Genomic DNA, 14,777 nt, shown 5'->3' with positions numbered 1-14,777 from the left:
TTGCTTTTCTCCTTCAGTATTTTCCATCTGATTACTTGCCATTCCATCACTCTACTGAACAGCTAATTCCAACAACACTGTCAAATTATTTAGTAAGATTGTATTACTATTATTCTTCTCATCCTTCCTAATACTTACCTCTTTCCTAGTACCTATCTCTTCCTACTTATGACTATAACCATGTTGCTTATATCTTTACCATTTATATTGTTTTATTTGTTTCCTAGTATGATTTGATTGTTTAGTAGTAACCTATGACTATCACTAAGTGTTGTATCTTATGATTCTTGATTAATGTATTTTTTTCTTTTTATGAACACTGAGACCGTATGCATCAGAAAAATTCCTTGTATGTCCAATCACACTTGCCAATAAAGAATTCTATTCTATTCTATTCTATTCTATTCTACTCTACTCTACTCTACTCCTATTCCATTCTATTCTATTCTATTCTATTCTATCAGTTGCATCTTGTCCTGCTTTCAGGTGCTTTGGAGAATAGATTGACACCCCTCTTCTCTGTGATAGAAGACTCACCATTCATGTCTCTCCCTCTACCCAGAATAAAACTGATACTATTAGAGTTACCATATTAAAATAGGATAGAGTTGGAAAGCACTTTGGAGGTCTTCTAGTCCAACCCCCTGCTTAGGCAGGAAACCCTACACCACTACAGACAGATGGTTATCCAAAATCTTCTTTAAAATTTCCAGGGTTTGAGCATTCACAACTTCTGGAGGCAAGTTGTTCCACTGATTAATTGTTCTCACTGTCAGGAAAGTTCTCCTTAGCTCTAAATTCTCTCCGTGATTATGTTCCACCCATTGCTTCTTGTCCTGCCCTCAGGTGCTTTGGAGAACAGCTTGACTGTGGCATCCCCTGAGATATTGGAACACTGCTATCATGTCTCCCCTAGTCCTTCTTTTCATTAAACTAGACATACCCAGTTCCTGCAACCGTTCTTCATATATTTCACCTTCCAGTCCCCTAATCATCTTTGTTGCTCTTCTCTGCACCCTTTCTAGAGTCTCAACATCTTTTTTAACATCACGTATTACATGAAATTATCTTTCAGTACAAATAGGAGAACTCTGAGTCATGATGCCTTCTGGTAAATATATTTATTTTCTTCTTCAATGAAAACATCATTGGTGAGCTGTAGTAATACCTCCGGTCTAAGTGATACACTTTGCATAAAGAGCAAACATGTGCAAATGATGTAAATCACAACAGAAATTCACAAAAAGGCATAGCAGGAACACCCATTAAAACTGGTTTTCCCTATACTTTGATATTTAAATTACATTTCAGTGTGTTTATATTCCATTCTGTCCAGTCATCCAATTAAAAAAAATGTTTTAGAAGTATTTGGCAGCCAACAAATTTATGACAGTTGCATTATCCTGGGGTTATCTAATCCAGTGTTTCTCAATCTTGGCAACTTGAAGATGTCCGGACTTCAACTCCCAGAATTCCCCAGCCAGCATAATACCACTTTATAATGCCTCGGTAAGGCCACCCTTGGAATACTGCATTCAGTTTTCGTTGCCACGATGTAGAAAAGATGTGGAGACTCTAGAAAGAGTGCAGAGAAGAGCAACAAAGAAGATTAGGGGACTTGAGACTAAAACATATGAAGATCGGTTGCAGGAACTGGGTATGTCTAGTTTAATGAAAAGAAGGAGTCGGTGACATGATAACGGTGTTCTGATATCTCAAGATATCAGAAACACAAAGAAGAGGGAGTCAAGCTATTCTCCAAAGCACCTGAGGGCAGGACAAGAAGCAATGGGTGGAAAACTCATCAAGGAGAAATCTAACATAAAATGTAGGAGAAATTTCTTGACAGTGAGAACAATCAGTGGAACAACTTGCCTCCATAAATTGTGAATGCTCCAACACTGGACGTTTTTAAGAAGATGTTGGATGTACCTTTGTCTGAAGTGATGTAGGGGTTCCTGCCTAAGCAGGGGGTTGGACTAGAAGACCTCCAAGGTCCCTTCTAACTCTGCTATTCTATTCTATTCTATTCTAAAAAGTTTGTGAAATCGTAAAGTCACAACTCACTCATCAACCGCCTTGTTAGGCACAGGAAATTTCAATAAAGGAGAATATTTGTAGCTTAGGGTTGACCTGAGGGGTCCTTAGTGCTCTGTGAATTGCTTGTTTTCTTGCAGACATTTCATTCCCAAACTAGGTAACATCATCAGTGCTAGTAAGGAGTGCTGTGGTATGTCAGTTTATAATCTGGTGTCTTGTCTGTTTGTGTGGGTGGGCCTTAGAGATTCTTCGATTGAGTTGTTTGCTGATGGCTCTTTGGCAGTTTCTTGTTTGGGGAATTGCTTACTTGGTTGTTGGTCTGAAGTTAACCTTAGAATTAATCTATGCTAATCTGGGTGCTGATTACTGGTGGAGAGATTCTGGAGTATTTTTCTTCTCTTTTGGGCTGTTGCAGTCCTTACTTTGTATGTTGTACGTGACTCCTGTTTATTTCTTCTTGAGTTGCTGGGAAATTCTCACCCCATTTGTGGTCATAAGTCAGGGATATATGGAGAGAGGGTTGGATGGATGGATGGGCGGATACATATCATAACTTCTACAAGGGACCCATTATACAGTACAAGTATATCAATGGTGGGTTTCAAAAAAAATTCGAATCTACTCTGTGGGTGTGGCCTCCTTTATGGGAGTGGCTTGCCGGCCATGTGACCTAGTGGAAGTGACTTGCCAGCCGTGTGCTTTCTTTCTTTCTCTCTTTCTCTCTCTCTCTTTCCTTCCTTTTGTCTCTCTGTCCCTTTTTCCTTTTTTTCTTTCATCTCTCTCTCTCTCACTTTTTCTTTCTTTTTTTCTTTTTTTCTTTATTTATTTCTTCCTTTCTTTCTCTTTCTCTCTCTGTGTGAGTCCGTGTGTGTGTGGTGTGTGTGTGTGTTTGTGTGTGTGTGTGTGTGTGTGTGTCAGTGGTGGGTTTCAAAAATTTTTGGAACCTCTTCTGTAGGTATTTTTTAGGTGTTTTTTTTTTTAAGGTATTTATTGTACATTTATAGGCCGCCCTTTTCCCTGAGGGGACTCAGGGCGGCTTACAATAAAAGGGGAAAGGGAGTGTAGGACAAATACAAAAAGAAATGTGAACGAGAATAAATTAAACAGTAAAACACAACATTCACTCGACATTCGGGAGGGGCGAAAGTAAAAACTTATCCCCAGGCCTGACGGGCTAGCCAGATCTTGAGGGCTGTGCGGAAGGTGTGGCCTGCTTTCTGGTGGAACCACTTCTAACCAGTTCGGTAGATTTTACGAACTGGTGCAAACTGGTAGGAACCCACCTCTGAAGTATATATCAGAATGAAACATTACCCCCATTACTTTTCAAGATTTTTCTATATTAGCATTCTACCACTTTAATATTTGACCTGAGGCGAACTGACATTTTCTGTACATCTGTCTCTCCAGCCCCCACCCCGGGAAACCCCACTCACTTCTGTAACATGATCAGGAAGTTTTCCATAGAGCCGAATGCAAGAAAATGACACTTAAAAGGCTGAGCATTACCCTTAATGCTGGGTATGGCACAGATAGCAGCTTTAAGCAAAATGGACAGCGTAAATGATAATGGACCCATGGCAGGGGAATGGATTCATAAAGATGAGACAACCTAAGTATGCAGTTATTACTTGCAAGGGACAGGACTCATTAAAGCTAATGTATTTACAGCAAAGACTTCTGAAGAAAAAGCACGGAGATCTACTAAAGTCTTGGGAGCAGTTTTGACAAGGTTTGATTTCCATGCAAAACTATTGCTCAAAGAAAACAAAACCCACCAATAAGCATACGACCACTTTAGCAATTCAATTTAGTCCCAAAGTCCATCAAAACCAACATGGTTTTTCGGTTCACCGACGAAAGGGCGACCGACAAAAGCGCGCCCAACGAAACCGCGGTGACGAAACAGCGAGTTCTAAACCGCGCTGACGAATGAGCGCTGAAGCACGCCGACAACAGCGCGCCGACAGAAGCACGCTCTAAACCTAACCCTAGCCCTAACCCTAAACCTGATCCTAACTCTGACCCTAACCCTTACCTTAACTTAAATCGTGCTTCTGTGGGCGCGTTGATGACGTCGCGGTTTTAGCGCTATGGTTTTGTCGGCGCGGTTTTGTCGTGCGCGCATTTGTTGGGTCACGGGTTTTTCAAGCAATTGCCATACAGCTGTTTCTGTGGACAATTGGACACAAAGGAAAAAGTATTTCTGTTGTTCAATTAGGAGAAGAGCCCCAAGGAGGAGGAATTGAACGCAGGGGTGAACTGCTACTGGTTCGCCCAGGTTCAGAAGAACCCATAGATAATGTTATGGCCGGTTTGGAGAACCTCCAAATCCCACCCCTGGTTGCCCCTCGCCTCCTTCCCAGCCCCTCCCCTCCTGTCTGGCCCCTCCCAGGAGTCTCCACGTGGCCTGTTTTGGATGCAAGGTAAGTGCAGGGTCTGTGTGGAGGGGGGCGGGGAAATAGGCCTCCCAGAAGTTCCGGAAGGCCAGAAATGGGCCAGTTTCCACCCTCCGGGGAAGCAGTTTGCACCCCTCCCAGAGGCTCAAGGAAAGCCTCTGGAGCCTGGGGATGGCGAAAACGCTCCTTCCCACTTGGTGCAGGAGGCCGACTAGGCCATGCCTAAGGTGACCAGACGTCCCGTGTCTGGCGGGACAGGCACGCCTTTTCATAATTTTTCCCGCGTCCTGGGCCGTTCTAGAAAAACCCCGCTTTATTTTGGGGCTTGCTCGCTCCCCCGCCCATCAGCTGCTGCTAGCTCGCTCATTCATTCCCCTATCTATTTCTAAAAATCTAAGCCAGCCCAGCCTGCTGCTCACTGATTGGCCTGGACTCCAGCCAATCAGTGAGCTGGCTGGGATGGAAAACTTTAAGCACGCATGCGGTGTGCTTATAGTTTTTCATCCCAGCCAGCTCACTGATTGGCTGGAGTCCGCTTAGCATGCCACGTGAGTCACAGGAGTCTCCATTTCATTTCGCCTTTGCAGCCGTTTGCTTTGTTTTGCTGCTTCACTGGTGAGTAACTGGTGGGAATTAGTAACCTGCGCGGGGTTAGTGAAACAGCCGCCACCACCCTCCTCCCCTTCCCTGTGTGCGAGAAAGGCGCCCGCTCGCCAGCCTGCCCACTCTTGGGCTCCAGGGGCAGCACCTTCCCAGCGCCGCCGCTGCCGCGCTGGTTCCTTCGAACCCCTCCCACCACTCTGCCTCCTGAGACTTCCACGCAAGAGCGGTGGAGCGAACGAGTGGCCACGGCCGTTGTTGCTTTTAAATGAGGCTCCGCTCACTACTCATCCCGCTCCTTCAGGGCTGGCGAGCACCAAAATAAAGCTGAATCCTTTTGAGAGGGGATGGGCGCGATTGGCAATGGCGGAGGCCGTGCCGACGCTTCCCAGGTTGCGCCCGTCCCCTCTCAAAAGGATTCCGCTCGGCCACCGCTTCCTCCTCTTCTTCCTCCCCCTTCTCCTCCCCGTCCAAGGCCCTGAGCAGCAGCAGCAGCCGCCGCCACCACCGCCCTCACGCAGCGGTCCTTGGGGGCGCTGCGGAAGCCCTGCCAAAGTGCCCTTTTCCCGGCTCGGCGGCTGCAGGGGACCGCGCCGCCCCTTCTTCTTCTTCCCCGCCCTTCCCAGTTAGCTTGCTTGAAGCTCCAAGGAGGCAGGAGGAGGGGAGTGGAAGTGGGGGGAGCTCTAACGGGTGGGAAGGGCTGAGAGGCTGCCGGCCCCTTTTGCCAAAGCGCCCGGAACGTCCCCCTTTGCGCGGCGGAGATCGTCAAAGTGCAGAGAGGACTGTTCCGTAGGGATTGACTTTGCAGCGGCAGCTTCCGGGTGCGCTTCCCGAGAAAAGTCTTCCTCCCATTGATTCTCCATCCGTTGCTTTCGTAGGTGTGTGAGGCTCAAGAGCTAACATAAAAAAAAAACAGGACCATATTTTCCTGGCAAGATTCTTGCAAAATTTACTTGCAAAATTTTAGAAAGGCTCCTTATGTGAAGATTTTAAAAAGGTGAACTGGACCTCTATTAGGGAGGGGAGTAGAAGATCAGAGGTAACCATTTGGATCCCTTTTCAAAAGGGAATAAATATTATCAGCAGATTGGTTAGTAAATTGTAGTTAACTGCATGTTGGCTTGAAAAGTGGTCTTTAGATTAGAGATTGCAGCTTGCATAGAATAAAGTTAGCATACTTGAAGTGAAATAGGCTTTGGTTATGTTCAGGTTGCATTAGCTAAAATGTGCCAATACCGTCCTTGTTGGTAAGAATTGTTGTCATGTTAGAAGAATGACTAAGGCTGACAGCCTAATCTACTCTGTGTTAAATAAATAAAATGGATGGATGGAAATGAAAGAATACAGAAAAGGTTGGTGATGCATTTAGTGGCCCATGGATGAGAATGGTGGCTGTTTAGTAAGAAAATCTGTTTGGAATGTGCATATATATTCATATGTGGCCATAGCAAAATAATAAATAGAAATAAAAAAGCATGATTGATTTTTACTGTTTTTGATGAAAGTGAGAGGATTAGTGAAGGCTTGGTGCAGCAAGGATCCCACTATCTTACTGTTTTATTTTTCTTTATGTACACTGAGAGCATATTCACCAAAGACAAATTCCTTGTGTGTCCAATCAGACTTGGCTAATAAACTATTCTACTCTACTCTACTCTACTCTACTCTACTCTACTCTACTCTACTCTATTCTATTCATTTCTATTTCAATTCTAATAAGGAGTTTAGCTTCTCTCTCTTGAAAATGTAAGCTAGCATAAGGCATTATAATGCAAGCTAGCCTTAACTTTCAAAACAGTTCATTTAGTGACCAAAGTTACAATGGCATTGAAAAAAGTGTCTGATGACCATTTTCACACTTAGCGACCATTTTTACACTTAGCAACCATTGCAGCATCCTCATTTGTAATGCACTATTGAGGTCCCATTTGGAACACTCTGCATCCAGTCACCACAATGTTAAAAAAGATGTTGAGACCCTAGAATGAGAAGCGCAACAAAGATGATCACGGGGTCAGCAGGATAAACCATACCACTAAGAGGTATTGTAGGTATTGTAAGAAAATTGGGCACCCGCCCATCTCCTAGAAGAATGGAATATTCTAGGAAACATTAAAAAGGCAGAATATTATATTATATGGAGAAACGTGTTTTTAAAGACAAAGCAGCTCCCTGCAGCTCACTTCACCCTCAGGACATGATAGGATTAGCTTCATTACCTCAACACCCAGCAAGATTCAACCAAGCCTGGGACTCAAGACAACTTACAAAGTTTCCCCTTCATGGCCTCCTGGGAGTCTGACAACCAATCAGGATACCTGCCCTTACACGGGAACAGGAAGCTCCAAGGCAGGGCCCAAGAGAGGGTATAAATCTCTCCCTTCCTCTCCCCTCTCCTTCCCTCTCTCTCTCTCTCACACACACACCCATGTGCTCGATTGACCAGAACCCCAAAAACCCACGTGCTACTGTCCACCATTAAACCATCTTTCCAAACAGCTTCTATGTTTCCAGTGTCTTTTTTTCCATTTGGAACTAAACCCAGATCAGGGGTGGGTTCCAGATGGCACTACTACTGGTTCACTCGGGTGCGCGCTTTGCACTGAAATATTGGCACTGAAACGGTGCCAATGGCGCAGATCGAGGAACCAGTTCAGGGGCGTGGCAGGCCTGGGTTGCTGCCAGTTCCAATGTCCCAGGCCACCAAACCACTATTGGTTCGGCCGAACCGGTCCAAGCTGGTAGGAACCCACCAGTGGATTGTGAGCTTGCAGTGCTGAAATGACCTTGTTTGGAACTGTGCTGCTAAAAAGGAAAGAAAAAAACCTGAAAAGCTGTCAACCATGCTGTAATCTTCTCTAATTACAGGAAAAATCCCCCCAAAGCTTTTATGCATCTGCAGTTTGTTTTTCAGAGAGTAGTTTTCTGTTTCCATATATAGAAGGGGAAAACCTGGAGCTGAGCTGCCTCTACGTTTCATGGTTCCCTTCAGTGAGCTACGTCACAAAAGGCCTATATGGGGACAATGAGAAATAAATTGTATACGGCCATTAAGCAATGCTTTTACCCAGCAGAGGGCTGATATATGGGGGATCCCATTTTCTTCTTTTCAACTAGAGCATGGAAAGAGAAGGGAAAATAAGAAGAGCACCCCCCTGCTCCATATGGCCACTACCCTGGTGTCGTCTTTGGAAACTTCTGCTTCTTCACTCCTTTGGCTGTTGCAGATGGGTGGCAAATCCCTTCGAGGATTCTCTGTATTGATTGGGAATGTTCTCTCTATATGTACATTATCCTTCCATTAGCTTATTGTGCTTACTGTATTCAAAATATTTTTGTAGCTGGCAAGTCGTTGTCATTGTCTTCTCTTCCTCCTCCTCCTCCTCCTCCTCCTCCTCCTCCTCCTCTTCCTCCTCCTCCTCCTTCTTCTCTTCTTCCTCCTCCTCCTCCTCCTCCTCCTCCTCTTTTCTTCTTCTTCTTCTTCTTCTTCTTCTTCTCTTCCTCTTCTTCCTCTCTTCCTCTTCTTCTTCTTCTTCCTCCTCCTCCTCTTTTTATTCTTCTCTTCCTCTTCTTCTTCTTCCTCTTCTTCTTCTCTTCCTCTTCTTCCTCTCTTCCTCTTCTTCTTCTTCTTCCTCCTCCTCCTCTTTTTATTCTTCTCTTCCTCTTCTTCTTCATCCTCTTCCTTCTCCTCCTCCTCTCTCTTTCTATCTTCTCCTCCTCCTCCTCCTTTCTATCTTCTTTCTCTTCCTCCTCCTCCACTTCTTCTCCTTTCTCTTCTCCTCCTCCCTTTTATCTTCTTCCTCCTCTTCCTCTTCTCCTCCTCCTTCCTATCTTCTTTTTCCTCTTCCTCCTCCTCCACTTCTTCTTCTCCTTCCTCTTCTCCTCCTCCCTTTTATCTTCTTCCTCCTCTTCCTCTTCTCCTCCTCCTTCCTATCTTCTTTTTCCTCTTCCTCCTCCTCCACTTCTTCTTCTCCTTCCTCTTCTCCTCCTCCCTTTTATCTTCTTCCTCCTCTTCCTCTTCTCCTCCTCCTTCCTATCTTTTTTTCCTCTTCCTCCTCCTCCTCCTCCTCTTCTTCTTCTTCCTCCTCCTCCCTTCAATCTTCTACTTCTTCCTTCTCTTCCTCTTCTTCTCCTCCTCCTCCTCCTTCTTTCTATATTCTTCTTCATCCTCTTCTTCCTCCTTCCTCCTCTTTTTCCTCTTTTTCCTCCTCCTCTTCTTCTTCCTCCTCCTTCCCTTCTCCTCCCTCTTTCTATCTTCTTCTTCTCCTCCTCCTTCTCCCTTCTATCTTCTTCCTCCTCCTCTTCCTCTTCTTCTTTTCCTTTCTCTTCCTCTTCTTCTTCCTTCTCCTCTTCCTCCTTCTTTAGAGCTTGAAGAATCAGATCGAAAATGGCCTCGCTTCTTGAGCAAGTTAGCCCGCAAGTATCTTATCTGGAACGGTTGCCCTCTGTGGCAGAAAATAAAGAAGAAAGTGGGTGTGGTTGTGATGGACCCATTTACCGACCTCATCATCACCCTCTGCATTGTGATGAACACTCTCTTCATGGCCTTGGACCACTACAAAATGACTCCCTAGTTGCTTCTCCTCCTCTTCCTCTCCTCCTCCTCCTCCTCATCTCGACAATATTTATCTTCTTCTCCCCTTTCTAAGCAGCTCACCTTTTCTATAGAAATATACATCTTCTATGACACAACTCTTTTTCATATGTCAAATAAAACCAAAGGTGGGAAAAAAACCCAAAGTGGTTGCATTTATCAAAACTGTTCTGTAATTTTAACACTCTCAAAACATTTAAAATCATTCTGTTTCAATGAATTCATTTCGACATTATTTTCATTCCTAAGGGCCACACCTTTGGATATAAATGCTTTGAGCACAGGCTAACAAGAACTCAGGTTTCAGAGTAACAGGAAATGCAAACACAAACTCACAATAGGTAATTTGCCTACAAGGGAAATGCTTAGTACTTTAATGGCCTCATGATTCCTGGAACAATATTGGATAATTTGTTCAAAACCTATTTAAAGAGAAGGCTACATAGGTGAGGCTTTTCTTGATTAAAAACTGATAGAGCAATATATTCCAGGCATGAATAATAATCAAGAGATTTATTAATAAATATATTAAGTCAATACATGATTTGTTATAGTTAAACATATTCCAGTAAACATGTTCAAATTCTCCAACTATCATTGGTCTATTGAGTTATGTATTAATTTCCTTTGTAGGTCCTTTGAAATACTAAGGCACCATCCTAAAAAGCAGAGACATCACCCTGCCAACAAAAGTGCATATAGTCAAGGCTGTGCTTTTCCCAGTTGCAATGGTTGATTGTGAAGGTTGGACCATGAGGAAGGCTGAGCGCCAAAGAATGGAAGCCTTTGAACTCTGGTGCTGGAGAAGACTCCTGCATTGAGTCCCTTGGACTGCAAGGCCATCCAATCAGTCAGTCCTAGAGGAGATCAACCCTGACTGCTCTTTAAAAGGCCAGATCCTGGAGATGAAACTCAAGTACTTTGGCCACCTAATGAGAAGGAAGGACTCACTGGAGAAGAGCCTCATGCTGGGAAAGATTGAGGGCAAAAGAAGAAGGGGACGACAGAGAATGAGGTGGTTGGATGGAGTCACCGAAACAGTCGGCGTGAGCTTAAATGGACCCCAGAGGATGGTAGAGAACAGGAATGCCTGGAGGAACGTTGTCCATGGGGTCACAATGGGTCGGACATGACTTCGCAACTAAAAACATAAAAATATCATCGCTGGAGAAATTCAAACCATTCAAACATTTGCAGATGTTAGGTTAGGAAAATAGAAATTGTCTGTGGGTGGGCATGGGAAAAATTCAGTCATTCTGACTTTTGATGCAAGTGTAACATTTTTTTGCTTCACAACAGACTGAAAGATCAAAACCTATTCTTTTCCAGCTATGCAGTTTCCAGCTCGGACTGGAAGGCACACAGAAGTAGTCACTGACTTAGCAGCTATTCATTCAGTATTCAAAGTTACAACGGCACTGCAAAAAATGACTTACGATTGGCACTCATAGCATCCCTGGGATCATGTGATCAAAATTCAGATATTTGGCAATCTGCTTGTACAGGTAGTCCTCGACTTACGACCACCGCTGACCCCAAACTTTATGCCGTTAACTGAGAAAATTATTAAGTGAGTTTTGCTCCACTTTTCTTGTCACATTGGTTAACTGAATCACTGCAGTTGTTAAATTAGTGACACACTTGTTCAGTGAATCTGGCTCCCCCCGTTGACTTTGCTTGTCAGAAGGTTGCAAAAGGGCATCACGTGACCCCTGGACACTGCAACTGTCATAAATATGAGTCGGTTGCCAAGTGCCTGAATTTTTGCTGCAACAGTCGTGTGAAAAATAGTTTTAAGTCACTTTTTTCCGTGGTGTTGTAACCTTGAACAGTCACTAAATGAACTGTTGTAAGTCAAGGACTATCCATATTTATGACTGTTGCAGAATCCTGGGGTCATTTGGATGGCCATTTGTGACCTTCCCAGCTGGCCTCCGAAAAGGAAAGTCAATGAGGGAAGCTGGATTCGCTGTAGCACCACATGGTTGGCTTAACAATTGCTGTGATTCCCTTAATAATTGTGGCAATAAAGGTCATAAAGTCAGGCATGACTCACTTAACAACCACCTTGTGGCAGTGGGAGTTCTGGCCTGAGTTGTGGTTGTAAGTAGAGAACTGTATATTTCAAGGGAAAATGTATTCATTTACAACCACAATTACTCCACGCACACACATAAACATATGACTAGTTTTTTTTTTCTTTCTTTTTCCTAATTACTTGCATAAGGATTATTCGTTATACTATTTATGTTGTTTGTATTTGTTGCCATGGATTGTACAAGTGAGGCTAAGACCAATTTAATTGTATACATAACATACAATGTATGGAATCCTAGTGGACAACCATATAAATAGGAGCCAGCCATGTGCAGCAGCTGCCAAAAAAGCCAACACAGTTCTAGGCTGCATAAACAGAGGGATAGAATCAAGATCACGTGAAGGGTTAATACCACTTTATAAGGCCTTGGTAAGGCCACACTTGGAATACTGCATTCAATTTTGGTCACCACGATGTAAAAAAGATGTGGAGACTCTAGAAAGAGTGCAGAGAAGAGCAACAAGGAAGATTAGGGGACTTGAGACTAAAACATATGAAGAACGGTTGCAGGAACTGGATATGTCTAGTTTAATTAAAAGAAGGACGAGGGGAGACATGATAGCAGTCTTCCAATATCTCAGAGGTCTCCACAAAGAAGAGGGAGTCAAACTATTTTCCAAAACACCTGAGGGCAGAACAAGAAGTAATGGATGGAAACTAATCAAGGAGAGAAGCAACCTAGAACTGAGGAGAAATTTCCTGACAGAACAATTAATCAGTGGAACAGAAGTTGTGAATGCCCCAACACTGGAAGTCTTTAAGAAGATGTTGGTAGCCATTTGTTTGAAACCTAGGCAGGGGATTGGACTAGAAGACCTCCGAGGTCCAACTCTGCTATTATATTGAATTTTAATGACAATAAAGGCTATACCCATGATGGCAAACCTATGTCACGCATGCCACAGGTGGCACTCAGATTCCTATCTATGGGCACACCAGCTGTCGTCCCAGCCCAACTTCACCTTACATGTAACACGCGCCTCCTGCCAACCAGCTAGTCTTCGGGTCTCTGCCGCACATGCGTGGTGGTTGGGGCACATGCAGGGGTTGTGCACATGAACAGAGGGAGGAGCGCATGTGTGGGGGTGCTTGCATTGCATTTTGTGGTTGCGTGCACATGTGCGTGCCCCGTGCTCCATTTTGGGCTTGGAAAGCCTTCTGCACCAACCTAGAAGCCAAAACGGAGCATGGGGTGCAGGTGGGGGCGGGTGGCATTGCATTTTGGGGTTGCGTGTGCACTCATTTCCATGCACACATGTGCACTTTGGTTACTTGGCACCAAAAAGGTTAGCCATCACTGGGCTGTACTATACTATACTATTCAAAAGCACATATATATGTTTAGTAAGTGAAAAACCTCACGAGGTCTTGCAAGGTCTCCCTATCAGGTTGCTAGGAGTTGACACTGAGATGATGGCACATAAGCCACCAGTCAAATGTGCAAAAACACAACTAATGGTTTTCAGGAAACCTCACAAAAGATGGCAAACAAGTCCAGAATTTGGTGGAAATAAACTGCGGATGATAAAATAGGCATCCTGGGACCATGCCAAAATGGACAGCTTGTGTATTCCTTTTTTTAAAAAATTGATATTTATATATCCATATGTGTTCTGACTCCCCTCGTCCCACACCAAAATATGCCGAGCCAAAGATACTTTAAGGAATTTATTGAAAGACAGACAAGCCTTGGCAGCAATCTAACTTGCCAAACTAGCCACAAAAGTTCTCCAACTTTTAGTCAATGTGTTGACTCCTGCAACGTGGCATGTGCACAAGCATTCCTCTTATAGCTTGAGAGGAGCCTAATTACCACCAGCTGAGTGCAATTATCTCCTGTAACTGCGCAACTGTTCCTGACTCCTTTTAGCTCTTCGGTGCCAGGCATCCAGGAACAACTCACTGCTGACATCCGGATCACACTCCCTCGTCTCCTCCCCACTGGTCCAAGGCTCAGGCGCCTCCTGGTGGCCAACCAGCCTCTCTGCGCCCTGCTCAGAGTCGGAACCCTATCCAGGTTCCTCCACATCCTCCAGAGCCGACTCATAGGGCCCTTCGCTGTCGGAGTCTGGTGGCAGCTCCAACGGCTCCTGCTGGGCCACAACACATATGTCTATGGAGATTCTCAGTCATCCAGATCATGGTTGCCCCAAAGATGCTTTTTTCTTCTGCAAAAGTCAACTGGAGTTCCTTTGTTTTTCCTTGAAGACATTTCACTTCTCATCCAAGAAGCTTCCTCGGTTCTTCGATATCCATCAAGGCACGCAAGAACTGAAGAAGCTTCTTGGATGAGAAGCGAAACATCTTCAAGGAAAAATAAATTCCAGTTGCCTCCAGTGAACAGCACTTTTGGGATTTATTTATATAGCCCTCCTACTTATATCAAACTCCCAATTAAAACAATATCTTTAATAAAACAACATAAAAGCCCTGCATAAACATTAACAAAATGAATGCAAGGGAGGCATGATAGAAATGGCTGGGTTTTATTTGCATCAAAGATAAATTCAAACTTTTAGACAACTAGCAGAAATGTTATTAATAATAATCACAACTGGGAGAGAAAAGTTAAGAGCAAAGTTGGATATTGGAGAGGCTTGTGTAACATGCAATTACTGTTAATGGCCACGGTGCTCATTTATTAGGTTATTTAAAAATACCATTTCTGTGTCAAAACAAGGGTCCTTTTTTTCATGAAACTATCTTATCTGTGAAAAGCATTTTTAGCTCTGGTATTACTAATTTTTCAGAATAGAACATAAAATATGTTTTCTGTTTTGATTTTAACAGATTAACAGCGTTGGAAGGGACCTTATAGGTCATCTAGTCTAACCCCCTGCCCAAGCAGGAGACCCTACACCATTTCCGACAGATGGGGGTCCAGTCTCTCCTTGAAAGTCTCAAGTGATGAAGCTCCCACAACTTCTGAAGGCAACTTCTGTTCCATGTGTTGATTGTTCTCACTGTCAGAAAATTCCTCGTTTCTAGGTTGAATCTCTCCTTGGTCAGTTTCCATCAATTTCTCCTTGCCTGGCCTTTGGATGCC

Source organism: Thamnophis sirtalis, unplaced genomic scaffold (genome assembly GCF_051295495.1).
Source record: "Thamnophis sirtalis isolate CommonGarterSnake01/CBP01778 unplaced genomic scaffold, rThaSir2_p1.2 scaffold_4, whole genome shotgun sequence".
NCBI classification, from domain to species: domain Eukaryota; kingdom Metazoa; phylum Chordata; class Lepidosauria; order Squamata; family Natricidae; genus Thamnophis; species Thamnophis sirtalis.
Note: the sequence above shows the minus strand (reverse complement) of the source record.